Below are 24,784 nucleotides of genomic sequence, written 5' to 3' on the forward strand. Positions count from 1 at the left end.
ATCCTAAACTTCCATAGCAAAGAGATTTTGTTCTACCTAATTTGAATTCAATGACCATGTTCTCAAATCCCTTTGTTCTAGGACAAATTCTGAAAAATAAATGAAAATTACAGAGCATACCCACCAAAAGCTCACATTTGAATATGCTTAATGTTTCAAAATTTCATTTTGAAATAATGTTTATGCTGCAGTAGTATTTAAATAAAATTTGGATGACCTCTAAAGACACCCTGCAAAACAAATGAAGTATTATAAGCAAAGAGCTAAGAAGTCAGGGTCTATTTATTTAAATACAATTTGGCTGTGGAAGATAGCTTTGCTTGCCAAGTTTGAGAGAGCCCATCTTGGTAGTTGCTTTGCTCTTAGATGCAGGACTTCCATGGATAAACAGAAAAGCAAAATTAATAGGCAGAGAAAGGGTCATTTTAAAAAGAGCCCAACACCCCCATTATTTTCTCATGTCTCATGGAAAGTAGCCCAGATCAAATTCATTAGCCAGTTGAAGAATCATTCTTTTAGAGGAAAAACTCGGGAAGATATTGGAAGAGAACCGAACAAATGCCCAATTGCTGGTTGTATTTAATGCCATTCACCAAACCCTTCCTGAACACATCTTCTCTGTGTGCCTAGTAAAGTAAATAGGAGCACCGGAGCAGAAGTTGGTCAGACATATGACCCTTATCCTGATGATCAAGTGGAGAGATATCCAACAAAGGTGAATGAGGCAGAGTTTTTAGCCTAAGACTGTGCCATGTTTCCTGCTACTCACCCAAGCCCCAGCGCTATGCTATACTTGGCACAGGCAGGACAGCATCATAGGATCCAAAGGTAATGAGTTATAAAAGACATTTTCAATAATGTAGGAGCAATACCTGATTAAAGATGAATTTTATTCAAAATTCACTCAACAAATAGTCACTGGTGACTATTATCTTCCAGGTACTGTTCTAGGACCTCAAGATACAATAGTGAACAAAATAGAACAATATCCTGTCCTTTCACCCTTTTCAAAGTTATCTTTCATCTGGGGAAAGAGAATAAACAATAGGTATAATAAATAAAGCAACCACCTAATATGGTAGAAGATGGTAAGTGCCATGGGGGGAAATGTCAAATTGGTTAAGAGGGATCAGGAATACTGAGGGGTCAGGTTGGAAATCTAAATAGGAAGGACAGGGTAGTCCTCATTGAGAAGCTGATATTTGAGTCAGGACATGAAGGAGGCAAGGGAGTTGGTCAAGGAGATATGTGGGGAAAGAACACTGGGGAAGGGACACTATAGGTAGAAAAAATGAGTAGAGCAAGATCCTGAGATGGGAACATGCATGACCTGCTCAAGGAACAGCAAGGAGGCCAATGGACTGGAACCAAATGAAAGGTTCAAATCCTGACCTATATATTTCTAGTGTTATAACTTTAGGCAAGTCACTTAATTATTCAGAGCCTGAATTTTCTCAAGTCATTTCAACAAATATTTTTGAAGTGCTTCCTCTATACCAGCAGATTCAGAGATGGGAAGCTTCCCAAATGGGAAGCACCCATCTGGCCAAGAAGTCTATACAGACCCCTAGGGAGAGAAGACAAGGAAACCAACAGATCAAGTAGAATACAGTGAATTTAACAATATAAGTGAAAGGTGAAGAGATGGAGACTTCACTGACCACCCAACTAACACCCTCCATCTTCATTTTCTAACACATCACCCTATCTTATTTTCTTCATGGCACATATCACAATCTGAAATTCTTGTATTCTTTGTTTGGTTTGTTGTCTGTCTCTCCTCACTAAACAAAAAATCTCAATAAAGGAAGGGCTCTTGTTTGTCCGCTTCACTGTTCTATCATATCCCAAATGCTTAGCACAAAGCTAGGCATAAGGCTGGCCCTCTATACTGTGAGAAGAATGTCAGTGTGATGAGGGAAAGTGTCACAGAGTAGGTGACACTTAAACTGTTTCTCAACATTTAACTAGAGTTCAGTAGACAGACAAGGTGTATTAGGCCATTTCCAGAATATGAACTTGCTTGTGCAAACACGGAGGGTATGTTTAGCAAGAGTCACATGTCTACAATACAGGGGGATAATACCAGTTCTCTCATAAAATGGTTATGCGAATTCAAAAAGATCATGCATCTGAGTGGTGTGGAATGGCTCCCCATAGTTTCTGTTGGAGTCATGCAGAGAGTATTTGTTATAGACAGTCTTAGCTATGTGGTACCAAAGACCTCTTTGATGGAACTGTTATACAATTGCCTAGATGTCTCAGTGCCATTTGATGCAGCTGTTGTATCAGCAAGAAGAATTTATGAGCAGGTTGCTGCTGCCTTTCAAATATTCCAAATGGGCATCTAAACCCTGATTCGCCCTTTGTAGTCTCCTACTACCAAAGCACCACTGGGATAAAACTCTAATAAATAATCAATATAGCTCCTCTCAAGGGAAATGCCACTCTTACAGTCCATGAAAGATAAATATTGCTGTAGCCTTTGAAAGCAGTCACCTTTATGAGAGATCTATTAAATCAATATGGGGGGGGGGATCTTCAGGGCGAGAAAAAAGAATGCCAACAAGGGATTTTGGCAGACTCACACAGACCAATCCAGAAATGTTGTAAAACAGCATGCACAAAACCCCACTGGAAGTCAAGGAATCAGCATTTGCAATGCAATCGGGATCCAGCCCTGTCATATGCTCATTTGATTTCCACAATACTGTTTTTAATTTGAATCAGAACTGACAGTTGAAAAGATTTTCAGAAATCTATGCCCATAATAATCTTTTTAGTGTTTCATTGCATCTAGTGCTGGAATAATGGAACAGGAAATGAAATAGGAAAAAATATGCATAGGAAGATTGTTTCTGGAGGCTTTGATTTTATAGAAGCTAAAGACTGTTAAAAAATAGTGGAAGACTAGGAGTGACAGGACATTTGGGTTCAAACCCTGGCTCAGACCCCTAAAGCGGTATGCTCATCAGCAAGTCATTTTGTCTCTAAACCTCATCTATAAAATGGAAATAATACTAATAATATGGGACCTCGTGGGGTAGACAGAAGGAACAAATGAGACGATAGATGTGAAATCAATTCTTTAAAATGGGATATTATGGATATTATACACAAAACTTTTTTATGCCCATTGTTTTACTTTCTGCAACTGTTAACTGAGAATGGCAAGGTTTTTCCAGAAGTTTAAGCTTCACTTAAGATAAACTCAAAATGGATGAAAGATCTAAATGTGAGACAAGATTCCATCAAAATCCTAGAGGAGAACACTCAGCCACAGTAACTTCTTGCAAGATACATCCACGAAGACAAAAGAAACAAAAGCAAAAATGAACTATTGGGACTTCATCAAGATAAGAAGCTTTTGCACAGCAAAGGATACAGTCAACAAAACTAAAAGACAACCTACAGAATGGGAGAAGATATTTGCAAATGACGTATCAGATCAAGGGCTAGTTTCCAAGATCTATAAAGAACTTAGTAAACTCAACACCAAAGAAACAAACAATCCAATCATGAAATGGGAAAAAGACATGCAGAGAAATCTCACAGAGGAAGACATAGACATGGCCAACATGCACATGAGAAAATGCTCCGCATCACTTGCCATCAGGGAAATACAAATCAAAACCACAATGAGATACCACCTCACACTAGGGAGAATGGGGCATATTAACAAGGCAGGAAACCACTAATGTTGGAGAGGATGTGGAGAAAAGGGAACCCTCTTGCACTGTTGGTGGGAATGTGAACTGGTGCAGCCACTCTGGAAAACTGTGTGGAGGTTCCTCAAAGAGTTAAAAATAGACCTGCCCTACGACCCAGCAATTGCACTGCTGGGTATTTACCCCAAAGATTCAGATGCAATGAAATGCCGGGACACCTGCACCCCGATGTTTCTAGCAGCAATGTCCACAATAGCCCAACTGTGGAAGGAGCCTCGGTGTCCATCGAAAGATGAATGGATAAAGAAGCTGTGGTCTATGTATACAATGGAATATTCCTCAGCCATTAGAAACGACAAATACCCACCATTTCCTTCGACATGGATGGAACTGGAGGGTATTATGCTGAGTGAAGTAAGTCAATTGGAGAAGGACAAACATTATGTGGTTTCATTCATTTGGGGAATATAAATAATAGTGAAAGGGAATAGAAGGGAAGGGAGAAGAAATGTGTGGGAAATATCAGAAAGGGAGACGGAACATAAAGACTCCTAACTCTGGGAAACGAACTAGGGGTGGTGGAAGGGGAGGAGGGCAAGGGTGGGGGTGAATGGGTGACGGGCACTGAGGGGGGCACTTGATGGGATGAGCACTGGGTGTTATTCTGTATGTTGGCAAATTGAACACCAATAAAAAATAAATTTATTATAAATAAATGAAAAAAATAAGCTTCAACTAGTGATAACACATTGCTATTAGTTTTGTGACATACTTTTTTGTCTGAAAAATTATGATCATGTTTTGACCATACTACTTTTGATAATCCTCTTGCTTATAGACTATCAAAATTCTATATTTGGCTTCCAAGGAATTTCTCAACATTACATGTGATAAAAAACGATCTTTTTTTGTATATTTTTTATTGGAGTTTGATTTGCCAACATATAGTCTAACCCTCAGTGCTCATCCCATCAAGTGCCCCCCTCAGTGCCCATCACCCAGTCGCCCCATCCCCCGCCCGCCTCCCCTTCCACTACCCCCTGTTCATTTCCCAGAGTTAGAAGTCTCTCATGGTTTGCAACCCTCTCTGACATTTCCCACTTATCTTCTCTCATTTCCCCTATAATCCCTTTCACTATTTCTTATTCTTGTATGAGTGAAACCATGTAATGATTGTCCTTCTCTGATTGACTTACTTCACTCAGCATAATACCCTCCAGGTCCATCCACGTTGGAGCAAATGGTGGGTATTCATCGTTTCTGATGGCTGAGGAATATTCCATTGTATACATAGACCACATCTTCTTTATCCATTCATCTGTCAACGGACACCGAGGCTCCTTCCACAGTTTGGCTATTGTGGACATTGCTGCTAGAAACATCGGGGTGCAGGTGTCCCGGCGTTTCATTGCATCTGAATCTTTGGGGTAAATCGCCAGCAGTGCAATTGCTGGGTCGTAGGGCAGGTCTATTTTTAACTCTTTGAGGAACCTCCACACAGTTTTCCAGAGTGGCTGCACCAGGTCACATTCCCACCAACAGTGCAAGAGGGTTCCCCTTTCTCCACATCCTCTCCAACATTTGTTGTTTCCTGTCTTGTTAATTTTCATCATTCTCACTGGTGTGAGGTGGTATTCTCATGGTCTTACCTATTCTTCCATCACCACTGTCTAGCTCAGTCCCTGGCAGATAGGTGGTACTCAGTAAATAATTGTTGACTGATGATATGGTCAATTATCTATGACAAAAGAGCTAAGAATATACAATGGGGAAAGGCAGTCTCTTCAACAAATGGTATCCTACTAAGCTACATCCTTAATAGATCCAGGATCCAGGATCCTCGGTGGCTTGGTGGTTTAGCGCCACCTTCAGCCCAGGGTGTGGTTCCAGGAGACCTGGGATCGAGTCCTGCGTCGGACTCCCTGAGGGGAGCCTGCTTCGCCCTCTGCCTGTGTCTCTGCCTCTCTCTCTCTCTCTCTCTCTCTCTCTGTGTGTGTGTGTGTCTCATGAATAAATAAATAAAATCTTTAAAAAAATGGTGTTAGAAAACTGGGCAGCTACACACAAAAAAATTAAACTGGACTATTTCCATATCCCATATACAAAAATAAACTCAAAATGGATGAAAGACCCAAATGTGAGACCTAAAACCATCAAACTCCTAGAAAAAAAAAACGTAAGCAGTAATTTCTTTGGCATAAGCTATAGAAACATTTTTTCTAGATATGCCTCCTCAGGCAAGAGAAACAAAAGCAAAATCAAAATATTGGGACTACACCAAAATAAAAAGCTTCTGCACAGCAAAGGAAACCATCACCAAAATAACAAGGCAACCTACTGAATGGGAGATGTTTGTAAATGATACATCCATAAGGAGTTAATACCCAAAATATATAAAGAACTTATACAACCCAACACCAGAAAAAAAACATAACCCAATTAAAGTGGGCAGAGGACCAGAACATTTTTCCAAAGAGGATATACAGATGGCCAAAAATCATATGAAAAGATGCTCAACATCACTCAACATCGGGGAATTGCAGATCAAAACTACAATGAGATATCACCGTACCAAAAAAGGGAAAAAAGGCAGCAGCTCTTTCTGCACATGTCCCCATGCTTTAATAAAATCACCTTTTTTTCACCAAAAAAAAAGGAAAAAATAAAATGAAAAAGAGATATCACCTTACACCAGTCAGAATGGCTAAAATTAAAAAGGCAGGAAATAACAACTGTTGGTGAAGATGTGAAGAAAAAGGAACCCTCATGTACCGTTCATTCAATGTAAATGGTGGCAATGTAAATTGGTGCATCCACCGTAGAAAACAGTATGGCTGTTCCTCGAAAAATTACAAATAAAATTACAATATGACCCAGTAATCCCATTACTGGATATTTACCTACAGAACATGAAAACACTAATTCAGAAAGACATATGCACCCCTATGCTTACTGCAGCATTATTTATTATAGTCAAGATATAGAAGCAAGCCAAGTGTCCATCCATAGGTGGATGAAGATGTCATATATATAGATATAGATATATGGATAACAATGTGATATATATAGATATAGATATATAGGTACATAATGGAATATTACTCAGCCATAAAAAGAATGAGATTTTTAACATTGGCAAAACATGAATGGGCCTAGAGGGTATAATGCGAAGTGAAATAAGGTAGTCAGACAAGTACCACATGATTTCATTCACATGTGCAATTTAAGAAACAAAACAAATCAATGAACAAAGAAAAAAAGAGACCAACAAAAAAACAGACTCATATACAAAGAGTAAACTGGTAGTTGCTAGAGGGATGTGGGTAGGGGTATGGGGGAAATAGGTAAAGGGATTAAGAGTACACTTATATTGAAAAGTTTTGAGTAATGCACAGAATTAGAGTCATTCGGCTGTATACCTGAAACTATTATAACATACTTTGAGTAAAAAATAATTGTTAATTAATAAACTAGTCAACAAACCTACATTTTCCCACTGTCCCATTATATTTCTTGATACTCATCCCAGAGTTCAGCCTCATTGAATTACATTCTCTTCATACACATTCTGTACTTCCTCAGCTCCAAGTCCTTATTGAAACATAATCCTACCACCTAGAATGTCCTCCCACCATTCATTTTCATGTATTCTTCCCCTAAACTAGAAGCCTTCACTTTTATCCCAATTAGATATAATATCTTCCTCCTCTAGGCTCCCAAAACATTGTATTTTTACTTCCTATACAATATTTATAGCATTCCATCTTGTGGTACACAAATTGAAGAATGTGTTTTATTTATCCTACTAAGCTACATCCTTAATAGATCCAGGATCCTTATAATGGATTCATTGATACATTTAACACAGTGGCAACCACAGTGCCTTGGACAAAATAGACGCTCAATAAATATTTGTGCAATATCCAAATGAAAGTCAAATAGAAGGCAGAAAGAATTATGAGCTTCCTACTCACTGGATAAAAATTATAGGAAGTGCTCTGATTCTATTTAAATCAGAGTGTAGCTTCCTGAGAAAATAACCCAACAGTTTGCTATTGAAAAATTAAGACACCAGAACATTTGAATTCAACACTCTTATGAAAATGTCTAGGGAGCCTATATTTTCTAATTTAATGATTCAGTAGAGATGAAGGAAATGTATATGATGCAAATTTGTTAAAAATTCAGCAACCTATATTAACTGAATCTCAATCTGCAAGCTTGAAAGCTTCTCTACGATAATCTTCTATTCAATGACCTTTTTATATTTATCCTTTAGAAACTATGCTTAGACTTAATAACCCAACTTTCTCATTATCATTTATTTTGACCTCAAGACTAATTTTGCAGCCTGCAGGGGAAAACTTTTCCTGCTAATTAGTTCTTCTTGGCTGTATTCCAAGAGAAATGACAAATTTCACCTTGTTTAAGATGCCTCTTGATACTGGTTTAAGCCAACTGAAGAAACCATGTATAATTTTTTAACTCACATATTTTTCCCTCTGAGAAGGAAATCAACATTTTATCCAAAAATTTCTCACTCTTTAACACCATTCCGCAATACACAACTCAACTCTAGTATTTAATTGTTAGCCTAATAAAATACAGAAGTAGTAAAATAATTTGGAAATCACTTGCTAATTTCAATAAATTAAGTCTGCCTTTCATCCTCGATGTATTATTCCAAATGATTGGTTTATTACTAAAGTCTACCTCTATTTCCTCTGTCAGGTTGATTATACACTATTAAGTCTTGTGCAATTAAAGGATATGTTAGTGTTGAAGTTAAATAGTTTATTAATGGATCTGTATTACAAGTGGCAATCCTCAGCCATTTGTTTATCCTTCTAAAGGGAGACAAAGAAGTACAATTAGTAATTGTTTTAATTCCAACTTCTCGCCACTGTTTCAAAATTCTTGGAGATGATTCAACTTTTTAGAATCATTTGTTTCAATAGCAACATTTGTACTGGGCTATTGACAAGACACATACTTCTGTGTGCCAATCCCACCCCACCACAGGACCTTTTACTGCTGTTCTATTAAACATCTCAAGTCAAGAAAGTGTATCTTCTCATCGTTATCAGTTTAAAAAAGAAAAAAAACAAGGAAATGTATCTTCTATTTTCCATTTACTGATGCTTTGTCAAAAGGGATATTTGGAAAACCTGGGTTCAAAGTTCTGTTTTGCCGCTAACTCGTGTGTTTTGGTTCTGCCCACATTCTCTTCAAATCCCCTTGCTAGAATAACATACCTTGAATAACATGTGTACCTTGAATAACATATTTAAAATTTCAATGCCCATTTCTCATTTATAAAATGAATATAACACATGTACTGCCCTCAATTTACCCACCAATACTTCACAAAACAAAAATTTAGTCATGTTATCTGCTTAAAATCTGCCAAGGGCCTCCTGCTGCCTACAGGATGAAGCCTTTACTGAGCTTCATAAACCAGGTCCTCTTTGATCCCACCATAGTGATTTCTGCAGCTTTTATATCTGCAAAATGAGGTGCTGCAACTGGCTCACACTGCTCCATGCCAATCGTTAGCATCTCTTCTCAGCTCCACATTTGGTGACGTGAAGTCAGCCATGATGAGGGTACTTACATCACAGAAATCAGCAACCAGAAAATGGGTTGTTAAACATTTAGCCGCACATCACTGATGTTAGGCACTTTAATCAGAGCAGCTCTGATTATAACCCTCCAATAGCATCCCATCCAACCCAGAAGAAAAGCCCAAATCTTTTCAATGGCTTGGAAAGTTTTCTGCACTCTGACCCTCGTTACTTCTCTAATTGTGTCTCTTCCTCTTCATCCCCCCTTTACATGTGCTGTTACAGTCACTTCAGTTTACTGTTCCAACTAAAGAACAACCAGACAACTGCTTGCTGTTCTTTCTACCTCAAGTACAGATCTTCATACAGACTCTTGTTCACTCTTTAAGTCAACTCTGAAATGTCACCTCTCCTGAGACATTTTCCCTGATCAGGGATACAGCTTTCTTATGTAGCCTTTTTGTGCAAATTAGAACAATGTCCCCTCTTAGCAGGGCTCATCTCCGCAGGCACAGGCCTTGGAAAGCAGGCAGCAACTCGAAGGAAGCAACTCGAAGACAACGCCACCAGATTCACCATATAAACAGCCGCCTCAAATACCCTGTCATAGTAACTTCTTTGTTTTATATCATCTATCATAACATATAATTACTGGATTAAGCCAAATGAAGAAACTCTGTATAATTTTTTTAGCTAGCATGTTTTTCTTCAAGAGAAAGAAATCAACACCTTATCCAAACATCTCTTCCTCTTTTAATATCATTTAGCAGCACATGACTTGGAACTCTGGTGTTTAATCAGTAGCATAATGAAATACAGAAGTAGTAAAAAAAAAATTGGAAACCACACACTAATTTCATACTGCATGGATTTCATCCTTGATTTATTTCAAATGCTTGGTTTATTACCAAAGTTTATCTCTATTTCCCCCTTCTGGTTACTTGATTAGTTTAGTCTCCTACACTCACAACAGAATGTGACCTTCGTGAAGGGCTAGACCATGTCTTGTTTACTACTGTATCTGCAGAAAGAGAACAATACCCAACAAATGTTTACTGAATATTGAAAGAAAGTTGAAACAACGGGCTTTCATATAACACTTCATTTGAATGAAGAATATTTTTTTCTGCCTAAAAGTATAAAAGTTTTGAACCAGATTAATTCTGTATCTCTTCCAATTCAGACAGTGTGGGACTTCTTATTAACTTCACTCAGAAAAATTCCTAACACAATAGATAGGGTAACAATGGTAGAGTGAGGAATTGTAATGCAACAAATTTGCAGGATCCTGGAATCCTCCTCCTCTGTTTTCTGGAGGTGGAAGGTTAGACTTTTGAACTCTAGTTTGTGTACCTTGAAAAAATATGTTCCTCTTTTTGGCCTCATTTTCTTCATCTGCCAAATGATGGGCTTGGACCGAACCAATCTTGAAAAAGGAAAAGCAGGGAACTTTGGATGGCTCAGTGGCTAAGCACCTGCCTTCAGCTCAGGTCGTGATCCCAGGGTCCTAGAATCAAGTCCTGCATCAGGCTCCCTGAGAGGAGCCTGCTTCTCCCTCTGTGTCTCTGCCTCTCTCTCTCTCTCTCTGTGTCTCTCATGAATTAATTTTAAAAAAGGGAAAACCTCCACCCTATAGGTTTAAAAGAAGAAATATTTTCCCCAAAAATATCTTGCTGAGAACCCCAGTATGTAACATATTTGAGCAGTTTCAGTTCTGGTTGAAGTGCAGACGGGAGGGCCCAGACATCATGTCCATAGACCACAGTGTGAAAATTCCTGCACTAGATGCTCCTGAAAGTTTCTGCCATCTCTAACATTCCATGACTTTATGATTTTGTCACTCATCAGATTCCAGGGCCAGTGGGGATGTGGATAGGCAATGATGAGTTGAGAATTCACTCATTCAACAAATATTTGAGTACCTTCTATATTCTGGGTACTATGTCACATGAAAGGGTGGGTGAAAAACATGAAAAGAAAAAGCATGGAGATTCTAAGATCCAGTCAGATAATTTTCTTAAGTCATTCTATCAAGCCTTCTTCCATTCCCATTGTACCCACCTCATCTTCTCCCACAAAACAGGACTGCACCTAAACATGTGGAAGAAAAACTACCATGACCTTAGGACCATTGTTTTTCCATTATAGGAGTATATAGTCTTCTGCTTAAACAAGCCCATTTGCCCAAACCTTTTCAACTGTGAAATAAGTAATCCAAATATTACTCTAAGATAATCTATAGTAGTTCCCCCTGTACTTTGGTCATTGGAGTGAAGCCAATTGCAAATAAACTAAAAAGCAATAGCAAATCAAGCAAGGGGTTCATTGGCTAAAGTCCCTGCAATGTACTTTCCATGACTATTTAGTCAACAAAAATACTGTACCAAAAAGTAAGTGTCCCACCACCCAGCATACTGATCTGGAGTAAGATCTTGGTTCAAGATCCAATTCGCCATATTGGTTTTCTGACAAACAAGGAAACCAGACAAAAGGGAGTTGTACGATAACAACTATTATAAGGTTAGGCCTGTTAATGGTATGAAATGGGGCAGCAGTTGTCAGATAATTTAGAGATATATGAAAATTAGACTCAGCAAGACTTGATGTTTTCTTCCCTATAGACAACAGAAAGAAGGAAGAGGTCAAGGGTGTATCTGTTTTCTTACTTCTCTGGATACTGGATGGATAGATCCATGGATACTACTGGAGACATCAGGTGGTACCCGCTGCTGAGATAGGAAACAGGATAAGGAGCTGGTTGAGGGAGAAGAAAATGATGGCTTTAGTTTAGACATCTCCAATTTAACTTTCCCATGGAACTTCAAAGTGAGGTACTGTATCTCAATTATCTCACGGATATATTCCCAAAGATGTTTTATTTTTTTTTTTAATTCTCTGTTTTCACTGTGATGGTAAAAGTTTATAGAATTCAAAAAGAACCTACCCATTAGCAGTCAGCACTATGTCCACAATGAAGTGACTTCGTTTTAACAAAACAACATTATCTGTCACATTATGCTGTGATTTTGTAGTCTTTATTATATTTAACTTGATATGTTGCCATTTCAGCTTTAATTATAAGGAATACTCTCTCTCACACACACACACAGAATTTCTATCTTTAAAGCATTCTTATAAAAATAAGAAAAATTAAGATTAATGCTTGGGCATCTGCATAAATTTTTCTTCTTTTAAAAAGAAGCAACATATTATTCTATTTTCAAAGCAAAGGTGAGAATCACTGGGCTCAAGTTCAGGACTTACATTTGAATTGAAGATATGTGTGTGTGTGTGTGTGTGTGTGTGTGTGTGTGAGAGAGAGAGAGAGAGAGAGAGAGAGAGAGAGAGAGAAGCAGAGAACAGGAAAGAGCCCATTACAGAGCGTTGAGAGTAATTAATATTTAGAAGTGAAGCACACAGGGAAGATGAACCAGTGAAGAAGGTGGAGAAGGATAACCAAGAAATCATTGTGTAATGAAAGCCAGTAAACTGACTTCCACTGTTGTTAGAGAGAGCATGCACACACATGCGTGAGGGGGGTGGGGAGGGGCTGTGGGAAAGGGAGAGAGGGAATCTTAAGCAGACTCCACATTCAGCACAGAGCCTGACAAGGGGCTTGATCTGACACCCCTGAGATTATGACCTGAGCCAAAATCAAGAGTCAGATGCTTAGCCAACTGAGCCACTCAGGTGCCCCAAACATCTGACTCTTCTTACATTCGACCTACTTTCCAAAACATTTGCTATGGTCTAGTTTTGGGATCTCCCTTAGTCTGCATCAGTAGATTGGTGTGGTTTGTAGAATTTATTCCCTGTCTTTAGCCATTCTTCTAGTACCAACCAGACATCAATTCCAACATAGAGAACTTTTGTAATTTCATTTGGTCTTCATGGGTCCCTGTATGATCTCTTTTTTAATCAAGATATTTCCATTCTACCCCAACTACTTCTCTTGCTTAATTCCCTGTCTGTTGTTACCAACGTTCTGCTACAGCAATGAAAGAAGCCAATAACTAAATACCTTCACCAATATTCAGAAACAAATCCTCAGTTCCTTACATTTTCTACTTTATTTCTTTCTGCACAAAGACGCACTTTCTATAGCGTACTCTACTCCACACCTTTAAATCTACTGTATTCCAAGGCAGCAGCAAAGAGAGGACTGTCAGCTAAATTATACTTTCTATGTAAGAAATTAAGTAGCTCTTAAAAGAGGGCAAGATGACATATTTCAGCCTGGCCATTGCATTTACTGCAGAGTTTGTCTTAAAAACTCACTGTAGAATTTTAAGACTGTATGTGTGGCTTGTTCATGGGTCATTAGGGCACACTCTGCAGACTTCAGCAAGGTGATTTTGTAAAAATCTACACAAGTTAATGAATCCCAGTTTCATTAAATTGTTAATTGCATTCAGTGAGAGAAACTGTGGTGCTACTTTCTACAATTACTGGAAATCACAGCAGAAGAAACTCTGGGAAATTGGAAGGGCAAGTATATACAAGTTATCAACGCTCATTCCTTTTGGTTTCACCTCTGATTAACCTTGAGCATTGCCCTCACAGGATTCTAAGGCAGCTTTGGGAATATCACTTGCTGGGAAATTTCACTAGAGTGAATTCCAAACTACTTAAAAATCATGCCAGGCGATTCCCATTTAGATCTGACACACTTTGGACTGTTCCAAACTTGGGCATGGCCTTGAATTCTCAATTGTGAGTTATGCTTTTTGGTTTTTTTTTAATTTTTAAGACTTTATTTATTCATGAGAGGCACAGAGAGAGAGGTAGAGACACAGGCAGAGGAAGAAGCAGGCTCCCTGCAGGGAGCCCGATGTGGGACTCGATCCGAGGACCCCAGGATCATGACCTGAGCCGAAGGCAGATGCTCAACCACTGAGCCACTCAGGTGCCCTTCATTTTAAGCACTGAGAAAAGAATATGCAGAAGTCAGAAGAACAGGTGTCAGTCCCAGCTTTTTCATATGCTAGAGAAGAAGAGTCTGACTCTTCCTTCTCTAGTCAAAGTCAGAAGGAAGCGATTTCCTTCTTTGTTAATGGGGCATAGATCCATACTCTGCCTACCTGACTGTGTTTCAGAGGGTCAAATAAAATCACATCATTTTAGGGAGAGGCAGTTTACCACCGGCCCTGAGCATCCTTCCAAGTCCTTGCTGACTGTGCCAAACCACAAGGCTTATCAGGCTCCTGATACTAAGTTGTTTCTGTGGCTAGTCCTATAGGCAACTAAGTAGGTCAAGGGGACCACAGCATGACTACTGTGACGTGCTCGTGCTCGCTCTCTGGGGAAATGTTACTGGCTTGGCTTGTTTGCAGCTTGCTACAACGTTTGCCTCTTGCACAAAACATGCTGGGTCCTCGGTCCTGGTTTCCTCAGCTATGGTGCAACACAACCCACCATGTAGCTGGCATCTATCTGGGACTGTCACATTGCTCTGTGGGACTTGGAAGCAGGGAAACCATACAATTATGTTCATGTTTTCTATTGTGCTGTGAAAAAATGAACTTTTGCTTTAATTCAGTAAGCCTCATTATCTACTGTCAACGCTTCTGCGACTATACTAACACTTTTGGTCCTTGCCGTTCTCTAGGAAGTTGAGGTTCTTCCCTTAAAGTCCCCAACCCTCAAACCTTCTTTCTCGTATGGTACCAAAGCTTATTATCTCTGTGCTAAGGATCCCAAATTTATGTCTTTAGCTCTTCTCTCCTACATTTCTAGACCTCATATCCATCTGCCTACCAAACAGCTTCCCTGGATGTCCCACAGATACCTTGGAGTCCACTTGTCCATGCTCGAGCTCATTGTCTCCTTTACCCCCTACTCAGATCTGTACTTTTGCCCACCTTGTTTAATGGAGCCACCAACTGCCTAATGTTCCCAGTTAGGTATGATGCATCATTTTCAATCACTCCTTTTCCCCTTATCGACCCCCTGAAAACACACACATTTAATATTCCTTAATTCCTACTTGCTTACTATGTCTTGATTCCAGTCCTCCTCCTACCTCCGCATTGCCACCGCTCTAATGTTGTTATAGTTTGCCCATCTACGCCTTCATTCTTTCCCTAATGCATAAAAACTTTATTCCTGTTTTGGGAATTTACATTTACTTGTCCCTCTACTTGTTCAAACTGTAAAACGAAAAAAACAAAAACAAACAAACAAACCAACTGTAAAACGTATCATCGGTATCAGGCTTCCACTTGTCTCACCAGCATCATCCTTTGCCATCAGCTGAACACCACCACCTTATGCCTCAGTGATTAAAAATTACTTGCTGGTTTATAAACCTGGAAAGCTGTTTTCTTCTTCCTTGTCATCGATGCTGTGCAATCCCAGATCCCTGCTCAAGGGAAGACTTCTTGTTGCAGCTGGCGGGAATTCTGTCAACGGAAAGCCCTCAATTGGCAGCTTTCATTTCAGAGAGCTGAGGTGCCCAATGTCTCATCCCTTCCCAGGGGTAACTCAGATCTGATGACCAATGCAGATATAAAGCCATGTCATGTTGGCGCGAGAGGGGACAGCTCACAACCTTGCAAGGCCATCTCAGCTTCTGAGGTGCTTCTGGTATCCTCCTAGATCTGTATCACAACTGGACACCTGCCGCTGACCAGTCCTGCTTCTTTTACTTCCTTCTTTAAGTAGCGAACCTTCCATAAGCACTCCTGGATAAATAGGCTGCATGCTAAACTTCAACTCAGAGTCAGCTTCTCAGGAAATCCAAGCTATGACACCATCACACTTGCTATTTCTTCTTTAGGACAGCCTGCTCCTCTACTTAACCCCATAATGAATACCTAATGACAACTTTAAGAATCAAATCAAGCAATGCCTCTTTTATGACCTCTTCCTTGAACTTCCTCCTCCACTGCCATCCCCACCAGTGAAGTTCATAATTATATAATCCTTCTTTTGTGCTATCCTGTTTTGTAGAAAATTCTACCAATGCACTTTCCACAGAGTATCATATTATTCATTTGCCTGCCTGTATTTCTTAATCAGACCTAGTACTCCTTCATGTGAGGACGTGTATCTGGTCTGCCTTTATCCCCACCATTTAGCATACTTACCAGCACAGGACTGAGGCACAATAAATACTCATAGGATCACAGTATTTCAGTGGGGGATTGGGAAATGGCATTTCAGATAGATAGAATATGGATTTTATAGGGATATCATATCAAAAGTTACCAAGTCATGGGAATACACAATGTGTTCATATATCCATTAACATTAATTCATTCAACAAATATTTTTTGAGTATCTACCATATGCATATCACCATATTTTCTACAGTGGACACAGAGATGAACAAGACAGATGCGATCCATTTATGGTCTAATGGTAACATGTTAGAATTCTGTTTGGTGGAAATCTGTAACTACTGAAAAATCATTTCATCAGATAATGACAGCCTGAACTAAGGGAGTGGCAGATGGGATAGTTTTCCTTAGTCGAGACATTTCTGAAATGGAATTTGAGAACACGGTAACTTGTCAAATATAGGAGGTGGAGAAGAGGTAATGATTGAAAAATGCCTTTGGTTGTCTTGCGGAATATCTGAGGAGAAGAAATTAGGGGTACTTTTCTGCCAAGACAGAGAAATGAGTCAAGAACTAAGACTCTATATATCAACTATTTCTCAACTAAACTGGGGAAAGAAGGAACTAAGAGTCTATGAGGAAAAAAGTGAGATTCACATAATGATGCACAGTCTGGTGTTTATTATTAATAAACATGATTTTCTCTTTATATAGAAATCAAAATACCCCCTTATTCATTCAGCTAATACATCTTCATTGAGCCCTTTCTGCCATGTGCCAGGCACTGAGCCAGGCAACAAGGATAGAGTACTAAAAAAGAGCCATTCCCCGTCCTTATAGAACTTAATTTTATCAAATGAATAATCTGATCAATTTTATTCCAATGATCCCCTGTTGTTGTTGTTTCTTAATCTTGAGAAATTTCTATCAGTGTGGACTGTCACCGTGTTAAATAGTAAAGCTACTAGGAGAGATACATGCATTGCTAGTATCTATTTTCCATATCCACTAAATATACATTCTTATTTATATAAACAAAAAGTCTATTTAAAAGAGCTTTACAAACCGATTCCAAGCACCCAACCAAATTATCAACATTAAATACAGATTAGGCAGTGCCAGCATGGGGGTTGCTTTTTCAATTAAAATCAGTGATGGCTATCTTCATGTATACTTCTCTTTAGGAACAGTTTCCACATACCGTAAGTGTTGCTCAACAAAGTGCTTGTTTTATTGGTTAGACCAATCTCGAGCATGTAAGAGAAAGAAAATGTCCAATGCAGGTTTAAAAAAAGAGCACAGTGGGTCTATTTCACAGCTATATATTCTTTGACTTCTGGGAAATTAGTATTATGGCCTCAAGAAGGGACTGTGGTGGTGGCTTCTCAGGCCTACCTCTGGTGATGCACTGGCACTACTAAGATTTCTGCAGGTCTGTATTTATGTGGTGAGTTCATGTATACCCTCCTACTGTCCAGCCTGAAACGGTGGCTATCAGGAAAAAAAAAGGCAAAGACTTTTCTACTCAATGGAACTGAAGATCAAAAAAGGAAATTGTGGGCAGCCCCCGTGGCGCAGCGGTTTAGCGCCGCCTGCAGCCTGGGGTGTGATCCTGGAGACCCCGGATCGAGTCCCCCGTCAGGCTCCCTGCATGGAGCCTGCTTCTCCCTCGGCCTGTGTCTCTGCCTTTCTCTCTCTCTCTCTCTCTCTCTCTAAATAAATAAATAAATAAATAATCTTAAAAAAAACTTTAAAAAAAAGAAACAAAAAAGGAAATTGTTTGCTTAATCTCTATTCTACACATCCGGAGACATGAATGCCCCCATCAGCACATTGGTTCCATTCGTAAAATTTCAATCTCTGTAAAATAATGGATGGATATTTAATAAAGCAGAAAAGTAATTAACTGTCCCCGAGGGGTAAAGAAATACCTTCCAGTGGCATACATCTTGGCCTTTCAGACAGACCAGCACAGTACACCTTTATGCATGACTGTGTTTTTTCAAAACAGAAGACTTTCAGATAAAATTCCTAAGAAGCACAACACCTACTATCCAGCTTTTCTTCATGAACCAGAACAACCATTTAAACTAAGTTTGTGAAATAGAAAAATCCACAGTTGACAGATAGTATCATATGACCTTCTTGGAGCTTTAGATACTTTATCTCATTTAGCACACACAACAATCTTCTGAGGCAGCTATTACTATCTCTACTTTTTAAAATTAGGAAATTGATGTTACAAGTGCTTAAATCTCTCATCCAAAGTTGTTCAGCTGGTTACTGCAAAATCAGGATTCAAGCCTACATCCCACTCCAAAGTCCATGTCCTAAACCGTAGTGCTCTTGGTGGATCTTGAAGATGCTTACTATGTTCTTCCCAGTATGAGGATTGATTTTACTAAGCCCCTTATGCTCTCAATCAATCACCTCAAATTGTCAACTACGCAATCACTTTATATTTTCTAAAAATCCAAGAAACTATTCCCCGTTGGATCATTCCCATATCCGTTTGGCAAGGAGAGCAGAGCACAAAGACAGAAGCAACATGATTCTTCTTGGAGCAGCTACACCAGGCCAGGGATGCCTATCTCCACATTTTTTATCATGGAAGGAAGTAGTGCCCTAAGGGCCATGACTTTTATGGGGATGTTTGTTTCCTTGCATAGAGGCAAATACAATAACTGAAGCAATACAAAGGTATCCAATAAAATATTCGGGACCAAGGACTTAACTAACACACATACACACACAAAAAAATCTAAGAATGAACCTGATAAAACACACACACACACACAGCAGGTTTAATAATCATATGTGAACATAGTACAAAACCCATATAAAAAAAATGATGTATGGTGAAAACTCCGTCTTCTTCCTGCCTCCCACAGAATCTAGCTCCCCCAGTTCCACTTTACAGAGACAACTGGTAAGATTCTTCTGCACTTTCCAGCAATTTTCTATGCAAATCAAACATATACTGAGGCATACTCTACACATATTTTCCATCTTGACGTTTTCCCCTTAAAAATGTGTCTCAGAGATCATTCCACATCATAAATCACTATATTCTTTTTAATGGCTACATATTATTTCACTATAGGGATGTACTGTTATTTATTTGACAATTACCCTATCAATAGAAATTTAGGTTGGTTCTAGTTTTTTGCTTTTATAAACAATGCTACAATGCTATGGTGTACCAAGCATGGGATGAGAGACAGTGGGAAGAATTCACCCTGACAGGCAGTATTCCAACACTGACATAGTTTAGGATCAGTTGCACTGATGATAATAAAGAGCAGACCAATGTTTGGACATTTTTTCAGTCTTCTTAAATTCCCTACCAACAAGGTACTCCCTTATTGTCTCTCCTTCCTTGGAAAACAACGGTTTTAGTGAATAACCTTGCATATACGTTTTGTGTGTGTATATGCAAGTTTCTATGCACTAAAATTCTGATATTAACATATTGTTTCCCAAAGTGGTTGTATTGATATACATTTTCATCAGGAAGGAATGAGAATTCCTGTTTTTTCCACACCTCCAACAACACTGTGCAATGTTGAGCTTCTTTGTACTTTCCCATTCTTATAAGTTAGAAATGGTCTCTTTTAATTTGTATTAATCATTATGCATAAATCTTAGTTCATTTCACGTCTGTAAACTATCTCCCCATGAATTGCCTCTTCATGTGCTTTGCTCACTTTTTCTAAATATGTCACATGTCCTAAAATTCACCCATTTAAAATGTACTATTCAGTGGTTTTTAGTATATTCATTCAGTGATGCAAGTATCACTGCTATGGAAGTCCACATTTTTACCACTCCCCAAAATATAGCCAATAGCCATTGGCAATCATTCCCCATTGCCAGTTCCCCCACCCAGTCTCTGACAGCCACAAGTATACTTTATCTACCTATGGATTTGCTTATTGTTGACATTTCATATAAATGAACTCATACAATATGTGCCCTTTTGTATCTGGCTTCTTTCATTTGGCATAATGTCAAGATTCATCCATGGTGCAGCATGGATCAGTACTCCAGCCCTTTTCATGGCTGAATACTATTCCATTATATATATAAATTCCACTTTTATTTATCTTACACATCAATTGATAGACATTTGGTTTGCTTGTTCTTTGTGGCTATTGTAAAAAACATTGCCAATAATGTCCATGTAAAAGTTTCTATGTGGGCATGTTTTCATTTCTCTTGGGGATTAACTATGAACAGAACCACTGAGTCACATAGGAATTCTATGCCTAACTATGGGAGGAACTGCCAAAATTCTACAATATTTGTACCTTTTTACATCCCCACCAAGAATGTATGAGGACTCTAAATGAAATCTAACCAATACTTGTTAGTATCTGCATTTATTATTATAACCATATCATGGGCATGAAGTATGATCTTGTAATTCTGATTTGCATTTAACTAATGGTTAATGATACTGAGTATCTTTTCATGTGCTTCTTGGACATTTATATATCTTCTTTGGACATATCTATCCAAATATTTTGCTTATTTTTTAATTGGGTTATTTTATTTTTTATTATTGAGTTAGAAGACTCTTACACATTCTGGATATAAGTCCTTGACATACATATGATTTGCAATTATTTCTCTCACTCTGAGGGTTGTTTCTTCACTTCCTTGATTGTGTCGTCTGAAATAAAAGACTATTTAAAATAAAGTCCAATTAACTATTTTTATTTTGTTGCTTTTGGTGTCCTATCTAAGAAACCACCTCCTAATCCAAGATCACAAACACTTACACCTCTATTTCTTCTAAGAGTTTTATAGTTTTAGCTCTTATATTTAGGCTTTTGAAGCATTTTGATTTGATTTTTGTATATGGCATGAGCAAGGAGTGCAACCTCTTTGTGTGTGGATACCCAGTTGTCCCAGCACTATTTATTGAAAAGACTATTGTAATAATGTTGTATAGTGGCAAATGGTGATTATACTTATTGTAGTGAGTGTTGAATAATGTATAGGATTGTTGAATCAGTATGTTGTACTCCTGAAACTAATATATGTCAATTATTATCCAGTAGGGCTGGATAGGAACCCAAGTTTTTTAATTTCAATAAGGTTCTCAGGCAATTCTTATGTACTTGGCAAAAAGATCTCTAATTTTCTTCTAAATCAGATATTTTGATTTTATATCTTATGAAGTAGCTTCTTTAAAAAGAAGAGAGTGCCTAGTGCCAAAGAAGCCAGCCACTGAATCTGAGACATTTTCATAATTTTTTGCTCGTTGATATCTTTTATAATTTTCAAATAATAAAATATATAGAAAAATTTATCAAAGAGTTGTACTAACTTAGAATCGCATCATCTATTGCCTCCCTTCTCCTGTCTCCACCACACACACACACACATATAAGTAAAGACGTATTTTTGCTTACTTACATAAACATGTAACCATGCTTACATGCAACCATGTATATACACTCCATACCTGCACATGCAAAAAATGCACACATGTGAACACTTGTGCCCACATACATGCATACTCACATACATGTTACTGAACACATATACATATGCGCACATGTGCTCACATGCATAAGTGTTTGCACAGTCACACATGCACAGATATACATACACATACTCACACTCACATTATTTCTTCTAAAAAGGAATAGTGAAAAGGACCAGGGCCTTGGTCAGACTTTGGTCCAAGTCCTGGCTGTACCAATACAGCTTCTGACTCTCGGTTTGCTCATATTATTACAAGCCCTGCCTCACTAGACTATAGTGAGAATCAAGATATAAAGGCATCTGTAAGCCCTCTGTAGCCTAAAAAGCTCTACTCAATCATGTTTTACTATATGATAATGTCATTTTTTCACAAGACTTGTTTTTCTTTACAAAACCATTCAGTGTGATTTAGACATCTGGTAGTCACCTTTTATAGATGAAGAATTCAAGGCACAGAGAATTTTAACTTAACTCAACCTGTGAAGCAAGGATGGTGGAATTTGTGTTCTAACCCTGTTCTCTTACCTCTGGGAGCCTTGCTCCAAGCATCATCAGTGTTATACTGCACCTTCTGGAGCTACGATGCTGATGCCATAAAGGACATTGCACTCAGATGGCAATTTAAACCTAACCAGTTTTAGCTTTAAAAAATTGACTTGAGACAGTAAGTGGAAATACTTACTATAGATGTGACCCGGAGGACTACAGAGTCCTCTACTACTTCTGTTTCTTCTGAAGGCCAAAAAAAAAAAAAAATTAAATAAAGAGATGAGTATGAAAAATGCATTGTTGGAAGATATAAAATTATACTGCCCATATGTTTGAATTTGAAGGTATGCTACCTTCAGAAAGCTCAGAGTTGCAAAGCATGAGAAATTTATTGCTTGGTTCTCTTGCCCAGAATAGCGTTCATTCCATTTTAAATGTCACTGAAGTGCATTTATGTCAAAAGAAAGATACCTAATCAAACTGACAATGACTCAGTGATCAGCACTGGGCAGAAATTATTTTATGAAGTATCTGCCATGCAAATTGATAGGGCAACTTAGCAAACATGATATCTCATGTGTCATCAAACATCACAGCAATTTCTTAAAAAGCAAAATGTGCCTTAAAAAACGACAAGTTTTGAGGTTATATGAATTATCCCATTACCTAGAACAGATTTTGCTTACAATTTGTAGAGTTTCTAAATATTCCATACTTTGCATCGTGGTGGCTAATATTATGTGTCAACTTGACTGGGCCCAGGTGTCCAAATACCTGGTTAAAAGTTATTTCTGGGTGTGTCTCTGAGGATATTTCTGGATCAAATTAACATTTGAACCTGTAACTGAGTAAAGTAAATTGCCCTCCCCTATGTGGGTGGACCTCCTGCCATCCACTAAAGGCCTAAGTAGAAAAAAAAAATGATAGAGAATTCTCTATCTCTACCTTACTGTCTTCAAGTTAGGACATAGGTCTTCTGCTTTCAGACTAATTCAGAGTTAAATTTACACCATTTGATCTCCTGGTTCTTGGCCTTCAAATTTGGAATGGAATCATGCCATCAGCTCTCCATGGTTTGGACTTCTATTGATTCTGTTTCTTTAAAGAACTCTGATTAATACAGGGATCGATGCAAAGCTCTCTTATCACCATTCAAGAAGCCAGAAAATAGGAAAACCATCTACAGATATTCAAGACAAGAAGTATCAAAACAAGTACAGTTTTAAGTAATTGTGGAAATAAATTTCACACTCTGGAAGCCAATTCATTTACAAGAAAGAAATAAAATATGTACAGAAAGAAAATATAGGTCTGCTAAGAGTGAAGAACAAATATTTTTATAGCACTGTAGACAAAGCACTTTTCTCTATAGCATCTCATTAAATCCTCAGAACAACCCTGTAAAGTAAGAAAAACAAATACTGTCTCTATTTTTTAGATAGTAACCAGGTTTAGAGTTCTTCGCTCGTCCAAGACTCCAAAGAGTTTTAAAAGCAAATAAACAAAGCAGGAAAGTGTATAAAATTTACAAGAAGAGGGATCCCTGGGTGGCGCAGCGGTTTAGCGCCTGCCTTTGGCCCAGGGTGCGATCCTGGAGACCCGGGATCAAATCCCACGTCGGGCTCCTGGTGCATGGAGCCTGCTTCTCCCTCTGCCTGTGTCTCTGCCTCTCTCTCTCTCTCTGTGACTATCATAAAAAAAAAAATTTACAAGAAGCAAAGTACATTTTCTAGAATGTTTTTTTTTTACCTTCAAATCAGATTTGAAAATATTTAGAACACTAATTTTCAAACTTGGCTGCACATTGGAATGACCCGTGTAGTTGTAAAAAAGAAATACTGATCCCACTCCCAGTGATTCTGATTTGCTTGGTCTGGGCCATGGGCTGGGCATTATAATTTTGAAAAGCAATCTAGGCAACTATAACTTACAGTGGTTTAGAAGCCACTGGTCTAGAATGTCACACGAGGCCTTAGAACCAAGATCTTTATCATTTTCATTTAATGAAAGATGTAGCAATATTTAATGCTAAGAAAATCCAAAGAACTGAAACTTTCCTTCATTTGAGGAATGATATGTGCTTGGCATTATGAGAAATCAGACAGGAGTCCTACCTCAGAGAATTCACAGCCTAGTGAAAGAGACAGGCAGATATTCCAGTAGCCATATGACAATTTGGTACATGTGTTACTTACAGTATGAAGCAATGATATAAATTTTAGAAAGCAAACAGTTGGTTTAGATGCTGAGAGAGGTTGGAAAGTTCCAGAAAGAAAGAGATTGTTGAGCTAGACTCTGAAAGTTAAATCAGAGTGCCAGGCAGAGAGTAGGACATTTGAGAAGTGAGGGGGTGGGTATTGCAAAACCATAGAAAATAAAATCAGGGGACGGGAAGGGGAGTGACTCGATAAGGCTAAATCACAGAGTGGCTCCATGAAACAAGAAAAGATTAGGCTTGAGAGGTCGGTGCATTAGTTCATTTATTATTTAAGTTAAGAGGTTCACA

Source organism: Canis lupus, chromosome X, assembly GCF_011100685.1.
Source record: "Canis lupus familiaris isolate Mischka breed German Shepherd chromosome X, alternate assembly UU_Cfam_GSD_1.0, whole genome shotgun sequence".
NCBI classification, from domain to species: Eukaryota; Metazoa; Chordata; class Mammalia; order Carnivora; family Canidae; genus Canis; species Canis lupus.